The sequence below is a fragment of the Furipterus horrens genome, unplaced genomic scaffold, assembly GCF_987537825.1.
Source record: "Furipterus horrens unplaced genomic scaffold, mFurHor1.1.pri manual_scaffold_5, whole genome shotgun sequence".
Taxonomy (NCBI): domain Eukaryota; kingdom Metazoa; phylum Chordata; class Mammalia; order Chiroptera; family Furipteridae; genus Furipterus; species Furipterus horrens.
Genome location: NW_028327175.1, coordinates 129,661,080 through 129,674,389, shown reverse-complemented (window position 1 = coordinate 129,674,389; position 13,310 = coordinate 129,661,080).

Here is a 13,310-nt window from a genome sequence, read left to right as displayed (position 1 = left end):
ATCCCGGCTAATGAGCCAGTCTGCAGCTGCCCTTTGGGGGGCGGTGTGGCAGCTGCACTGGGCTGGGGGTCCCAACGACTACCTTTGAGAGCACGGGTGAGCTTCTGCCCTCTTTCACACCGCCCCCACACTCCCTTCCATGTTTGCGCTATCTGAAATCTGCACTCACTCACTCCTCTCCATGTTTGTACTCCAAGTTTTTCCACAATAGGAGCAAGCAGACAACACTGCTACCTACTCCACTGCCATCTTCTGTACTGACTTTTTTTTTTAAGGTGGATCTGTAGTTTCTAACGGTTGTGATCCAAGAAAATGCTTGATATAATTTCAATTTTCTTTAATTTTTTAAAGGCTATTTATGTCCTACCATATGGTTTATTTTTTAGAATGATCATGTGCATTTGAGAAGAATGTGTATTTTGCTTCTTTGGGCTGAAATGTCCTATAAATATTGATTAAGTTCATTTCATCCACAGTATCATTCAATTCTGCAATATGTTTATTGATTTTTGCTTGGATGATCTATTTATTGTTGACAGGGGGGTGTTAAAATCCCATACAATAAGTGTGTTGCTGTCTATCTCTTTCTTAAAGTCCTCTAATATTTTCTTTATATATTTAGGTGCACCTAACTGGGTGCAAATATGTTTACAAGAGTTATATTCTCCTGTTGGACTATTCCCTTAAGTATTATGTAGTAGCCTTCCATGTATCTTGTTATGTCCTTTGTTTTCAAGTCTATTTTGTCTGATATAAATATTGATACCCCCATTTATTTTCCATGCCCACTTGCATGGATTATTTTTTCCATCCTTCCACTTTCAGCCTGTGTATATCTTTTGTCCTGAGGTATGTCTCTTGAGACAGCATATATGTGGGTTATGTTTTCTTATCCACCCACCTACCTTATGTCTTTTAATTGGAGCATTACTCCATTGATGTTTCAAAGCTCCTTTAAACTATCCTTGTTATTTTTCAGTCTTTCTTCATTTTGTTGCCCTGACTGAGTGTTTTGTTCTACATTGTCTTCCAGCTTGCTGATTCAATCATCTGCTTTTAATTCCTTCACAAGTGATCATTTATTAATTTTTAATTATATTTTATTAATTATGCTATTACAGTTGTCCTGATATTTTCCTCCTTTTCCCCCTTCCACCCAGCAACTCCCACTCCCTCAGGCAATCCACGCACCAGTGTTCATGTCAATATATCATGCATATACGTTCCTTGGCTACTTCATTTCTTATACTGTACATCCCTGTGGCTATTCTGTAACTACCTATTTGTACTTCTTTTTAAATTTTACTCTTTAATTTTTTTGTTTAATTACAGTTGTCAGAATTTTCCCCTATTGCTCTCCCCTGCCCCTTCCACTTTCCTGCTCCCTGAGTCAATCCCCACCCTGTTTTTTGTCCATGTCCATGGGTCCTTTATACTGTTTCTTTACTAGGCATGGCCTATTTGTACTTAATCTACTCACATCTCCAATCATTTCCCCATACTCTTCTGCCATCTGGCAACCATCAAAATGCTCTCCATATACATGATTCTGTCTCTCTTCTCCTTGTTTTAGTTTGCTTCTTAGATTCCATCATTGATAGATATGTATTTTTGTCACTTTATTGTTCACAGTTTTGATCACTTCTTAAATAAGTCCCTTTAACAATTCATATACTAATGGTTTGGTGATAATGAACTCCTTTAGTTTCTTCTTGTCAGGGAAGCTTTTTAATCTGTTCTTCATTTCTAAATGATAGCTTTGTTGGGTAGAGCAATCTTGGCTTCAGTTTCTTGCTTTTCATGACTTTGAATACTTCTTGTCAATCCCTTCTAGAATGTAAGGTTTTTTTGAGAAATCAGCTGATAGTTTTATGGGAACTCCCCTGTAGGGTAACTAACCACTTTTCTTTTGCTGCTTTTAAATTTTTCTCTTTAGACACTGTGTCTCCCTCCACAACTAAGAAGGAATACAACTATCTCAAAACTAAACGCAGCCAGAATTTCCAGAAAATCAAGCTCCATGGAAGTCCAACAAACAAAGAACCACCTCCTATTTTTGTAGATCTTTTGAATTGTTTGTTTAGTCTCTATGTCATTTAATTCTCCTCAGCTCTTGATGATTTCCTTTCTTCTACTCACTTTTGGTTTTGCTTGGTGTTCTTCCTCTAGTTCTTGCAGCTGTAGGGTTAGATTTTTTATTAGATTCTTCTATCCCTTTTAGGTAGGCCTGTATTGCTATGAACTTCCTCTCAAGACTGCTTTTGCTGTATCCCATAGGTTTTGGGTTGTTGTGTGTTCATTATCATTTATTTCCAGAAATATTTTGATTTTTTTCTTGATGTCATTATTAACCCATTCATTATTTAATAGCATGTTATTCATTCTCCATGAGTTTGAATGTTTTTGAGTTTTTTTCTTGAGGTTGATTTCCAGTTTTAAGCCATTGTGACCTGAGAAGATGCTTGATATAATTCCAATTTTTTTGAATCTGTTGTGTTACGGCTACATAAGTGAGATTGAACACTCCAGAGCAGTGGCTTAAAGCAAGCAAAGTTTATTAAGCTTGCTGTTGGGCACCGATGGGGGCTGGGGTTTCAGGCAGGGGCTTATATAGGATTTGGCTTTCTTTCTCTAGTGAGATGCAGCTTGTTGGGAAGTGGGGGTAACAGAACAGGGCTGCAGGAGTGTCAAACAGAAATAAAGTTCTCAGGGACAGAGGTTCACAGGGCCAAAATTTCGCAGGGCCATAAAGTTATCTCCAGCAACATAACTCTTCAGCCAAGGACGAATTCTCTGTGAAGCAATTTATCTTCAAAGGGCTAGATATTCTGTAAAATATAACTTTCACAAATGTTATAAACAAGACACAAGCAAATGGAAGGTGATAGAGGCTGAGGTGCTTTTAGCTTGTAAATCACCAATTGCTACTCCTCCCTACATTCCTCTCTCCAAGACTTTTTAGCAAGTCCTTGCTACATCTTACAAAGAACATCTGAAGCCCCTACATATTTACATATTTAGCAAATCTCTGCGACTTTCTACAGGGAATAACTGATGCCTCTACAGTTGAAGCTTATTTTGTGTCCTACCATGTGGTCTATCTTTGAAAATGTTCTATGTGCACTTGAAAAGAGTGTATATTTTGCTTCTTTGGGGTGAAAACTTCTATATATATCAAGTAAGTCCATTTGAGCTAGAGTGTTGTTCAACGCCTTAACATCTTTAGTGTTTCTTTGCTTCGAAGATCTGTCCAATATTGACAATGGGGTGTTAAAGTTTCCTACTATTAGTGTGTTGCTGTCTATATCCTTCCTGAAGTCTTTCAAAATTTTTTTTATATATTTGGGTGCTTCTATGTTGTTGCATATATGTTTATAAGGGTTATATCTTCTTCACAGATTTTTCCCTTAAGTGTTACGAAATGTCCTTCTTTATCTCTTTTTATGGCCTTTGCTGTGAAATCTGTTTTTGTCTGATATAAGTATTGCTACCCCAACTTTTTTTTCATGTTCATTTGCTTAAAATACCTTTTTCCATCCCTTCACTTTCAGTCGGTGTAGATCGTTTGTTCTAAGGTGGGGCTCTTGTAGACAGCATATATGTGGGTCATGCTTTCTAATCCATTCAGCTACATTATGTCTTTTTATTGGAGCATTTAATCCATTTACATTTAAGGTAATTATTGATAGGTACTTATTCATTGTCATTTTCCCCCTTTGTACTTGTGTTCCTCTCTGTCTCTCTCTGTTTATTCATCTTCTTAAAGCAGACCCTTTAGAATCTCTTGCAATGCTAGTTTGGTGGAGATGTGTTCTTTTAGTCTTCTTTCATCTTGAAACCTTCTTATTTCACCTTCCATTCTGAATGAGAGTCTTGCTGGGTAGAGTATTCTCGCTTGTAGGCCTTTGTTTTCCATTGCTTGGAATATTTTTTGCCATTCTCTTCTGTTTTAGTATTTCTGTTGAGAAATCCAATGATAGTCTTATTGGAGCTCTCTTGTATGTTACTAGCTGTTTCTCTCTTGCTGCTTTTAGGATTCTTTCTTTGTCTTTCAATGTTGTCATTTTAATTATGATGTGTCTTGAAGTGGGTCTTTTGGGGTTCATCTTCATTTGGACCCTCTGTGCTTCCTGGACTTTCATGACTTTTTTTCTTCATCAAGTTAGAGGAGTTTTCTGTCATTAGTTTTTCCAAGAGGTTTTCTATCCCTTGCTCTTCTTCTTCTTCTTTTTGAATTTTTATGATACGGATATTATTACTTTTCATGTTGTCCTGCAGCTGTCTTAAAACCTCCTCATTCTTGTTCAGTCTTTTTTCAATTTGTTGCACTGTCTGGGACTTTTATTCTCCATTGTCCTCCAGCTCGCTGATCCAATCTTCTGCTTCCTTTAGCCTGCTTTTAATTCCTTCTACTGTGTTCTTCAATTCAAAAATTGTATTATTCATTTCCTCCTGGCTCTTATTGATATCTCCTATGTCCTTTTTCATGCTGGTGTAATTCTCAGTAAGTTCATTGTAGTTTCTCTGGAGTTCTTTGTAGTTTTCTTTTGGCTCGCTGATCTTGTTGAGCTTCCCTATAATCCATCTTTTGAATTCCATGCCTGATTGTTTGCTTCCCTTTATTTCATTTAGTACTCTTTCTGGGGATTCTTTTTTTTCCTTTCGATGGGTTGTTTCTCTGTCTCCCCATTTTTGTGACTTTCTTTTTTTGTTTGTTGCTGCTTCTTAGATTGATCTTCACTTCCTGGATCTGCCCCTGGTGATGTCAGGTTGTGTACCCATCTGGGCCTAGGCAGTCTTTGGAGACTACCAGAGATCTACTGCCTTTGTCTGTCTCCTTTAGTTGTTAATCTTTTCAATCTGTGATCAGCCATCAGGCTTAAGGACCAAGGGTGGGGCTGCTTAATTCTTGTGTGTGGGGCTTTTGCTTCCCCTCAGGCTGATGCCACTTGGAGGGGAATGGTCTGCCTGCAGTACAGGAAATGAGTCAGCCCTGATACCTGGTTGGCTGCCCCCCCAGTTCTCCCCTCAAAGCCACCATCCCAAAATCTCCTCAAGCATCTCTAGTCCTCTCTGCCTTCCCTCTGCTTGAGCCCAGAGTAAGTGGGGGCCAAAATATTCTCGTATGTGATCTGTGTAAGAGCTCTTTTTTTCCAGCTGTTTCCCTCAGGCTAGCAAGAAACCCTGTGGCTTTCCACTTTTTAAAGCTGGATACTATTTTACTTTCCACTCTGTTGCTGTAGGCTGGGAAGCCCAGCTGGGGGTTTAGACCCTGCCCTTTTCAGAGGGAACTCCCAGCTGCTGAGCTGTTTCTCAGTCTCTTCAGCTGCCACCTGTGGGAGCCCAGTCAGTCCATTTGTGTCTCTGCATTTCCTACCGGTCACATTGTGAAGAAGCAGCTTTTCTGTCTCTAGCTAGTGTTTAGTTGGTTATTCCAGATGATTTCTCCACAATTAAGTTGTAAGTCCAGACTGGTCATGGGAGGAGGTTAGTATAGCTTCTACTTACTCTTCCATCATCTTGGATCTCCAATATTTCTTTATAGATTTTCTGTTTGGATGATCTATTTAGAGCTGTCATTGGAGTGTTATGGTCCCCAACTATGATTGTATTTTTGTCTGTTTCTCCTTATAGTTCTGTTAATAGTTGCTTTAATGGGGGGAAGATGGCAGAGGGGAGGCTTCGCTTTCTAGCTCCTGAGACCCATCTGTAGTTTGGACTAATTGCAGACAGAACATCTCAGTGAGCATCTGGACACTGGCAGGAGTCAAGCCTTGGCACTCCTGGATTAGAGAAGACCATCTGGGAATGACCTGTTTGTTGAGGATAGTGGAGGAAAAAGGGATGAGATGGGATTTATGACTGGGTTGGCTTCCTGAGTTGTGGCTGGAAGTACAGAAGGACTTTTGCGTGACCACAGGCTTCCCCAGAGAGGAATCAGGAGGAGAGCGGGTCCCTGCCTGCTGGCAGAGCCAGGAGTGGCCCAGGTGGCATCTAGCGCTGAGAGACAAGAGACAGCGTACTGCTGTGTATGTAAGAATGTGTTTTCCCTTTATATTTTTTCTCATGTATCCTTCAGAGAGAGAAGGAAAGGTTGGCGGTTAGAGGAGATTCTTGAGGAGCACAGGTGCAGAAGTGCACTTGCCCACTCCCCAACCCTCCCCTTGGGTTGCGTGAGTGTGCACAGGGAGGTGCCCTCATCTGCTGGCCCAGGCACGCAACCAAGTTGCTGGCCGCGCATCCAGGTGCCCCTCAGGCCCACCTCAACAGGCATAAAATCAACGCGCCAACGGGCACAAAATCAACCTGCTGGGCATGCAGGAGACTGTGTGTAGACATCCCTGGCCTGCCCAATAGGCGCCAAACCAAAGCACAGGCCACTTGTTCAGGCACTACTCATGTCCGCCCAAGTGGGTGCAAGAACAGCAGGCGGCCACAACTAATAGACGCCAACTTCCACCTCCCACAAGTGTCCTGGGCCCCACCCCAAGGGGCGAGAAACCAACTCCCAGGGAATGGCTCAGCAGGCTTGAGGCTAGCATGCTGGCCACCATGCGTGTGCATGTGTGAACAAGCACAAGCAACCTGACTGGCTCCAACAAGCGCCAAACAAATGTGCCGGCCACCACGTGCAGGTGTTACCCAGGCGCAGGACCCAGTGAGCCTGAGGCTAGCACGACCAACACCGCACGCAGGCGCACACTGCTGCCACCACGATCAGGAACATCTGGCCCACCTCAATAGACCAGGTGTGGATCCACAAAAAGAAGACTGCACACAAGGCAGAACTGAGTAAAAACTTTTTAAAAATTTTTATTTCTATTTTAGTTTTTTATGTGTATTTTATTTTCTTTTAATTTTTTAAATTTCTTATTTTTTATTATAATTTTAATTAAACAATTTTTTTGAAAACTATCTCTTTAATTTGTTTCATACCATCTCTCCCTCTCATTCTTCCTCTTTAATTTTTGTTTGTTTGTCTGTTTTGTTTAGCCTCCCTTTCACACTAAATATATAACACATAACTACTATATAAATCTAATACTATACAATTCCACATTCTTTCTATATTCTGCATTGTTCCCTCTCTCTTTATTATTATTAAAATACAATGTAAATATTACTTACTGTCTTGCATAGTCTCGACACTACTTGCTACTATTATTACTCTATCATCCCCCCTTTCAAATTCATCTTTTTGTTCATTAAAAACAACTTTTAATTATTCTTCCTATAGTATAACAGCCCTAACCTCTCTACATTTATATTAATACTGGCTCATTTGCTGATGATAGAGGGTGGAGAATACTTTTGAGGGTGTGGGTTTCATGCCTGGGCTGTGTGTTTATGTTTTTAACATCATATCCCCAAAAGAACTCAAGACAAGGTGGGCAGAATAATTATCAAACAACTAGCCAGAGGGAAGGTCCCACCAAGCAGCATCTGAAATATAACCAGACAGCATAAACAAATGACATAAAGGGTACCCCAGGAACATCAGGCTCAGGAGATCAAAGAGACTGCACCACTGAAACCCTCAGATCTCCTATAAAGAATCTCATACCTCAAAGGAGGGAAATCAAAGACAAATCCAAAAAACAAAAACAAACAAGAAGAATTCAACATGGTAAGATGCAGAAACAACCTCTCAATGAAAGAAAAGAGGAATCCCCAGAAAGAGAGGTAGATGGAATAGACATAGCCCAAATGTCAGACACGGAATTCAAAACAATGGTGGTGAAGAAGCTCAATATACTCGACAACCTCAAAAACAACTATGGCAACCTCCAAGGAAGTTACCAACAGCTCCAAGAAAATTACAGGAAACTTATGGATAACTACACCAACATAAAAAAAGACATAAAAACTATTAATAAGAACCAGGAAGATATGAAGAATACAATCTCTGAACTGAAAAACACAATAGAATCCATCAAAAGCAGGCTAAATGAAGTAGAGGATTGGATTAGTGAGTTAGAGGACAATGTAGAAAAAAATTCCCAGACAATACAATAAAATGAAAAAAGATTGAAAAAGTGTGAAGAAGGTCTAAGGGAATTACAGGATAACATGAGACAAAATAATATCTGGATCATTGGAATAAAAGAGGGAGGAGAAGAAGAACAAGGTATAGAGAAGCTGATAGGAGGAATAATGACAGAAAATTTTTCTAAGCTGATGAGAGAAAAAATTATGGAAGTTCAGGAAGCACAGAGAGTTCCAATGAAGAGAAACCCCAAAAGGCTCACTCCAAGTCACATCATAATTAAAATGGCAACATTCAAAGACAAAGAGAGAATCCTAAAAGCAGCAAGAGAAAAATAGCAAATAACATACAAGGGAGCTCCGATAAGGCTATCGACCAATTTCTCAACAAAAACACTACAAGCCAGAAGAGAATGGTCACAAATATTTCGAGCAATGAATAACAAAGGCCTACAACAGGGAATACTCGACACAGCAAGGCTTTCATTCAAAATGGAAGGTATAATAAGGAGTTTCTCAGACAAAGGAAGATTAAAAGTATACATCTCCACCAAACCAGCATTGCAAGAGACACTGAAAGGAATGCTTTAAGAAAAAGATGAAAAAAGGAGAAGAGGAATATAGGTAAAAAGGGAAATGAATAAATACGTGTCAATAATAACCTTAAATGTAAATGGTTAAATGCTCCAATTCAAAGAATGGATATAAAAACAGGACTCACACATTTGCTGTCTACAAGAAATACACCTCCAAACAATAGATTTAGAGACTGAGAGTGAAGGGATGAAAAAAAGTATTTCAAGCAAACGGACATGAAAAAAGTTGGGGTAGAAGTACTCATATCAGACAAAACAGATATCAAAACAAGGGCCATAAAAAAAGCCACAGGAGGACATTTCATAATACTTAAGGGAACAATCAATCAAGAAGATATAACACTGATAAACATATATGGACCCAACATAGGAGCACCCAAATACATAAAGAAAATACTAGAAGACCACAAGAAGGATATTAACAGCAACACACTCATAGTAGTGGACTTTAACACTCCATTATCAACAATAGATAGATCTTCGAAGCAAAGTAACACCAAGGATATACAGACATTGAAAACACACTAAACAACAAGGACTTAACTGATATATATAAAGCTTTCCACCCCAAAAGACAAAAATATACATTCTTTTCAAATGTACATGGAAGATTTTCAAAGATAGACCACATGGTAGGATACAAAACGAGCTTCAACAAATTCAAGAAAATTGAAATTATATCAAGCATCTTTCAGACCAAAATGACTTGAAAGTAGAAATCAACCTCAAAGAGAAAAATCAAAGACATCCAAACTCATGGAGAATGAATAACATGCTATTAAATAATGAATGGGTTAACAATGACATCAAAGAAGAAATCAAGAAGTTTCTGGAAACTAATGATAATGAACACACAACAGCCCAAAACCTATGGAACACAGTAAAAACAGTTCTGAGAGCGAAGTTCATAGCAATACAGGTATATCTGAAAAGGATAGAAGAATCTCAAATAAAAAATCAAACCCTAAAGTTACAAGAACTTCAACAACAACAACAAACAAAGCCTAGGGCAAGAAGAAGGAAGGAAATCATCAAGATCAGAGCAGAATTAAATGACATAGAGACTAAACAAACAATTCAAAAGATCAACATGAGTAAGAGCTGGTTCTTTGAAAAAATATACAAAATCGACAAGCCTTTAGCCAGGCTCATCAAGAAAAAGAGACAGAAGATGCAAATAAACAAAATCAGAAATGAAAGAGGAGAAATCATGACTGATACCACAGAAATAAAAACAATTGTAAGAAATTACTATAAACAACTGTATGGCAAGAAACTCGAAAACCTAGATGAAATGGACAAATTTCTAAAAACATATAACCTTCCAAAACTGAATCAAGAAAAAGTAGAAAGTCTTAACAGACCAATAACAACTAGTGAAATTGAAACCGTAATGAAAAATCTCCCAGCACACAAAAGCCCTGGACCGGATGGCTTCACAGGTGAATTTTACAAAACATTTAGGGAAGAACTAACTCCTACCCTCCTCAAACTATTCCAAAAAATCCAAGAAGAGGGAAGACTCCCAAACTCTTTCAATGAAGCAAGTATTACTCTAATTTCAAAACTAGGTCAAGACGCAATAAAGAAAGAAAGCTACAGGCCAATATCACTGATGAACATAGATGCTAAAATTCTCAGCAAAATATTGGCAAACCGGATCCAGCAACACATTAAAAGGATCATACACCAGGATCAAGTGGTATTTATCCCAGGGATGCAATGATGGTTTAATATTCACAAATCAATAAATGTAATACACCACATTAACAAAATAAAAGACAAAAACCACATGATCATATCAATAGATGCAGAAAAAGCATTTGATAAAAAACAACACCCATTTATGATGAAAACACTCAGCAAAATGGGAATAAAGGGAACATACCATAACATAATTCAGGCTATATATGAGAAACCGGAAGCCAAAATAATACTCAATGGACAAAAACTGAAAGCATTCCCCCTGAAATCAGGCACAAGACAAGAATGTCCATTCTCTCCACCCGTATTCAACATAGTGTTGGAAGTCCTAGCCACAGCAATTAGACAAGAAAAAGAAATAAAAAGCATCCAAATTGGGAAAGAAGAAGTAAAACTATCATTATATGCAGATGACATGAGGTTGTACATAGAAAACCCTATAGACTCCACTAAAAAACTACTCGGTGTAATAAGCAAATTCACAAAATAGTAGAGTATAAAATAAATATAAAAAAGTCTAAGGCATTTGTGTACACCAACAATAATATATGAGACAGAAACCAAAAAAAGATACCATTTACTATAGCACAAGTAAAATAAAGTACCTAGGAATAAACTTAACCAAAGAGATAAAAGACCTGTACTCTGAAAATTATGTAACATTGAAGAAAGAAACTAAGGAAGATAGAAATAAATGGAAGCAAATACCATGTTCTTGGATGGGGAGAATCAACATCATCGAAATGACCATATTACCCAAAGCAATTTACAGATTCAATGCAATCCCTATTAAAATACCAATGACATATTTCACAGGCCTAAAAGAAATACTTCAAAAATTCATATGGAACCAAAAAAGACCCCAAATAGCCAAAGCAATCTTGAGACAGAAGAACACAGCAGGAGGAATCACAATACCTGATATCAAACTATAGTACAAAGCCACTGTGATCAAAACAGTCTGGTACTGGCACAAGAACAGACATATAGATCAATGGAACAGAATAGAGAGTCCAGAAATAAACCCAGCACTATATGGTCAACTAATATTTGATAAAGGGGGAAGAAACATCAAATGGAGTGAGAAGAGCCTCTTTAACAAATGGTGCTGGGAGAACTGGACTGGGACATGAAAAAGAAAAAATGAAACTAGACCACCAACTTATACCCTATACCAGAATAAATTCAAGATGGATCAAAGACTTAAATATAAGCCGTGACACCATAGAAGTCCTAGAGGAAAACTTAGGCAGGAAAATTTCAGATATCCCACATAAAAATATTTTCACAAATACATCTCATAAGGCAAGAGAAATAAAGGAATGAATAAACAAATAGGACTACATCAAACTAAAGAGTTTCTGCTTAGCAAAAGAAAACATCCGCAAGATGAAAAGGGAACCAACCATATGGGAAAACATATTTGCCAATGATACCTCAGACAAGGGACGGGTCTCCAAAATATATAAAAAACTTATATGACTCAACATTAAGAAAACAGACAACCCAATTAAAAAATGGGCAAAGGAGCTGAACAAACACTTCTCCAAAGAGGACATTCAGAAAGTCCATAGACACTTGAAAAAATGCTCAACATCACTAGCTATCAGAAATATGGAAATAAAATCCACTATGAGATACCACTTTAGACCTGTCAGAATGGCCATCATCAACAAATCAACAAACAACAAGTGCTGGCGAGGATGTGGAGAAACGGGAACCCTACTGCACTGTTGGCGGGAATGCAGACTGGTGCAGCCACCATGGAAAACAGTATGGAATTACCTCAAAAAACTAAAAATGGAACTGCCTTTTGAACCAGTGATTCAGCTGCTAGGATTATAACCGAAAAATCCTAAAACCGTAATTCAAAAGAACTTATGCTATGTTCATAGCATCACTGTTTACAATAACTAAGTGTTGGAAACAGCGTAAGTTCCCATCCGTAGATGAGTATATAAAAAAAAAACTGTGGTACATTTACACAATGAAATACTATGTAGCAGAAAGAAAGAAGGAACTCCTGCCATTTGCGACAACATGGATGGAACTAGAGAAATTTATGCTTAGTGAAATAAGCCAGGCAAAGAAAGAAAAATACCATATGATATCACCTAATACAGGAAACTAAAGAACAACATAAACAAATGAACTAAATAGAACAAGAAGCAGAATAACAGTCAATAAGGGTGAGGGGGTAGGGATAGAAGGGGCATAAGTAAGGGTAGGGTTTAGTCAAGGAATGTATATAAATGACTCATGGACATGGACAACAGGGCGGGATATGATTGTGGGGGAAGGGGTTGGCTCGGTGGGGGGGGAGCAATGGGGAAAAAATTGGGACAACTGTAATTGAAAAACCAAAAAATAAAAATTAAATAAAAATAGTTGGTTTATATATTTTGATGCTCCATTATTAGGTGTATAATTAGTAAGAAGTGTTGTGTCTTCTTTTGTAGTGTCTCTTTTATCATTGTAAGATGTTCATCTTTGTCTCTTTGTCTTTGTTATCTTGAAATCTGTTTTCTTGGATATAAGTATGGCTACACCTGCATTTCTGTAGATGTTATTTTCTTGGAGAATTACTTTACAGTCTTTCACTTTTAGTCTAACTTTGTCTTTGAAACTTATATGTGTCTCCTGAAGGCAGCATTTTGTTGGTTCTTATTTTTTTTTCCACTCTGCAACCCTCTTCCTCTTTATTGATGAATTCAGTCCATTTACATTTAAGATGATTATTAATGTATGAGGACTTTTTGTTTTATGGTAGCTAGTGGCTCCATTGGTTCTTTTTCTTTGTGTTTCCATCTGTTTTTGTTGGTTTTATTCCATACTTTTTCCCTCTATTTCCTCTTTTTTTAACTTATGTGTCTTAGTTTTGTTTTGTTTCAGTTTCTGTTTTGTTTTGTTTGTGTGTGTGTGTGTGTGTGTGAGTACCATTAGATTTATGAAAAAGAAAGTTTTGTAAATATAGTAGTCCTTTTTATTTTGAATGAATCTGATCTCCATCCTCCTTTCAATTTA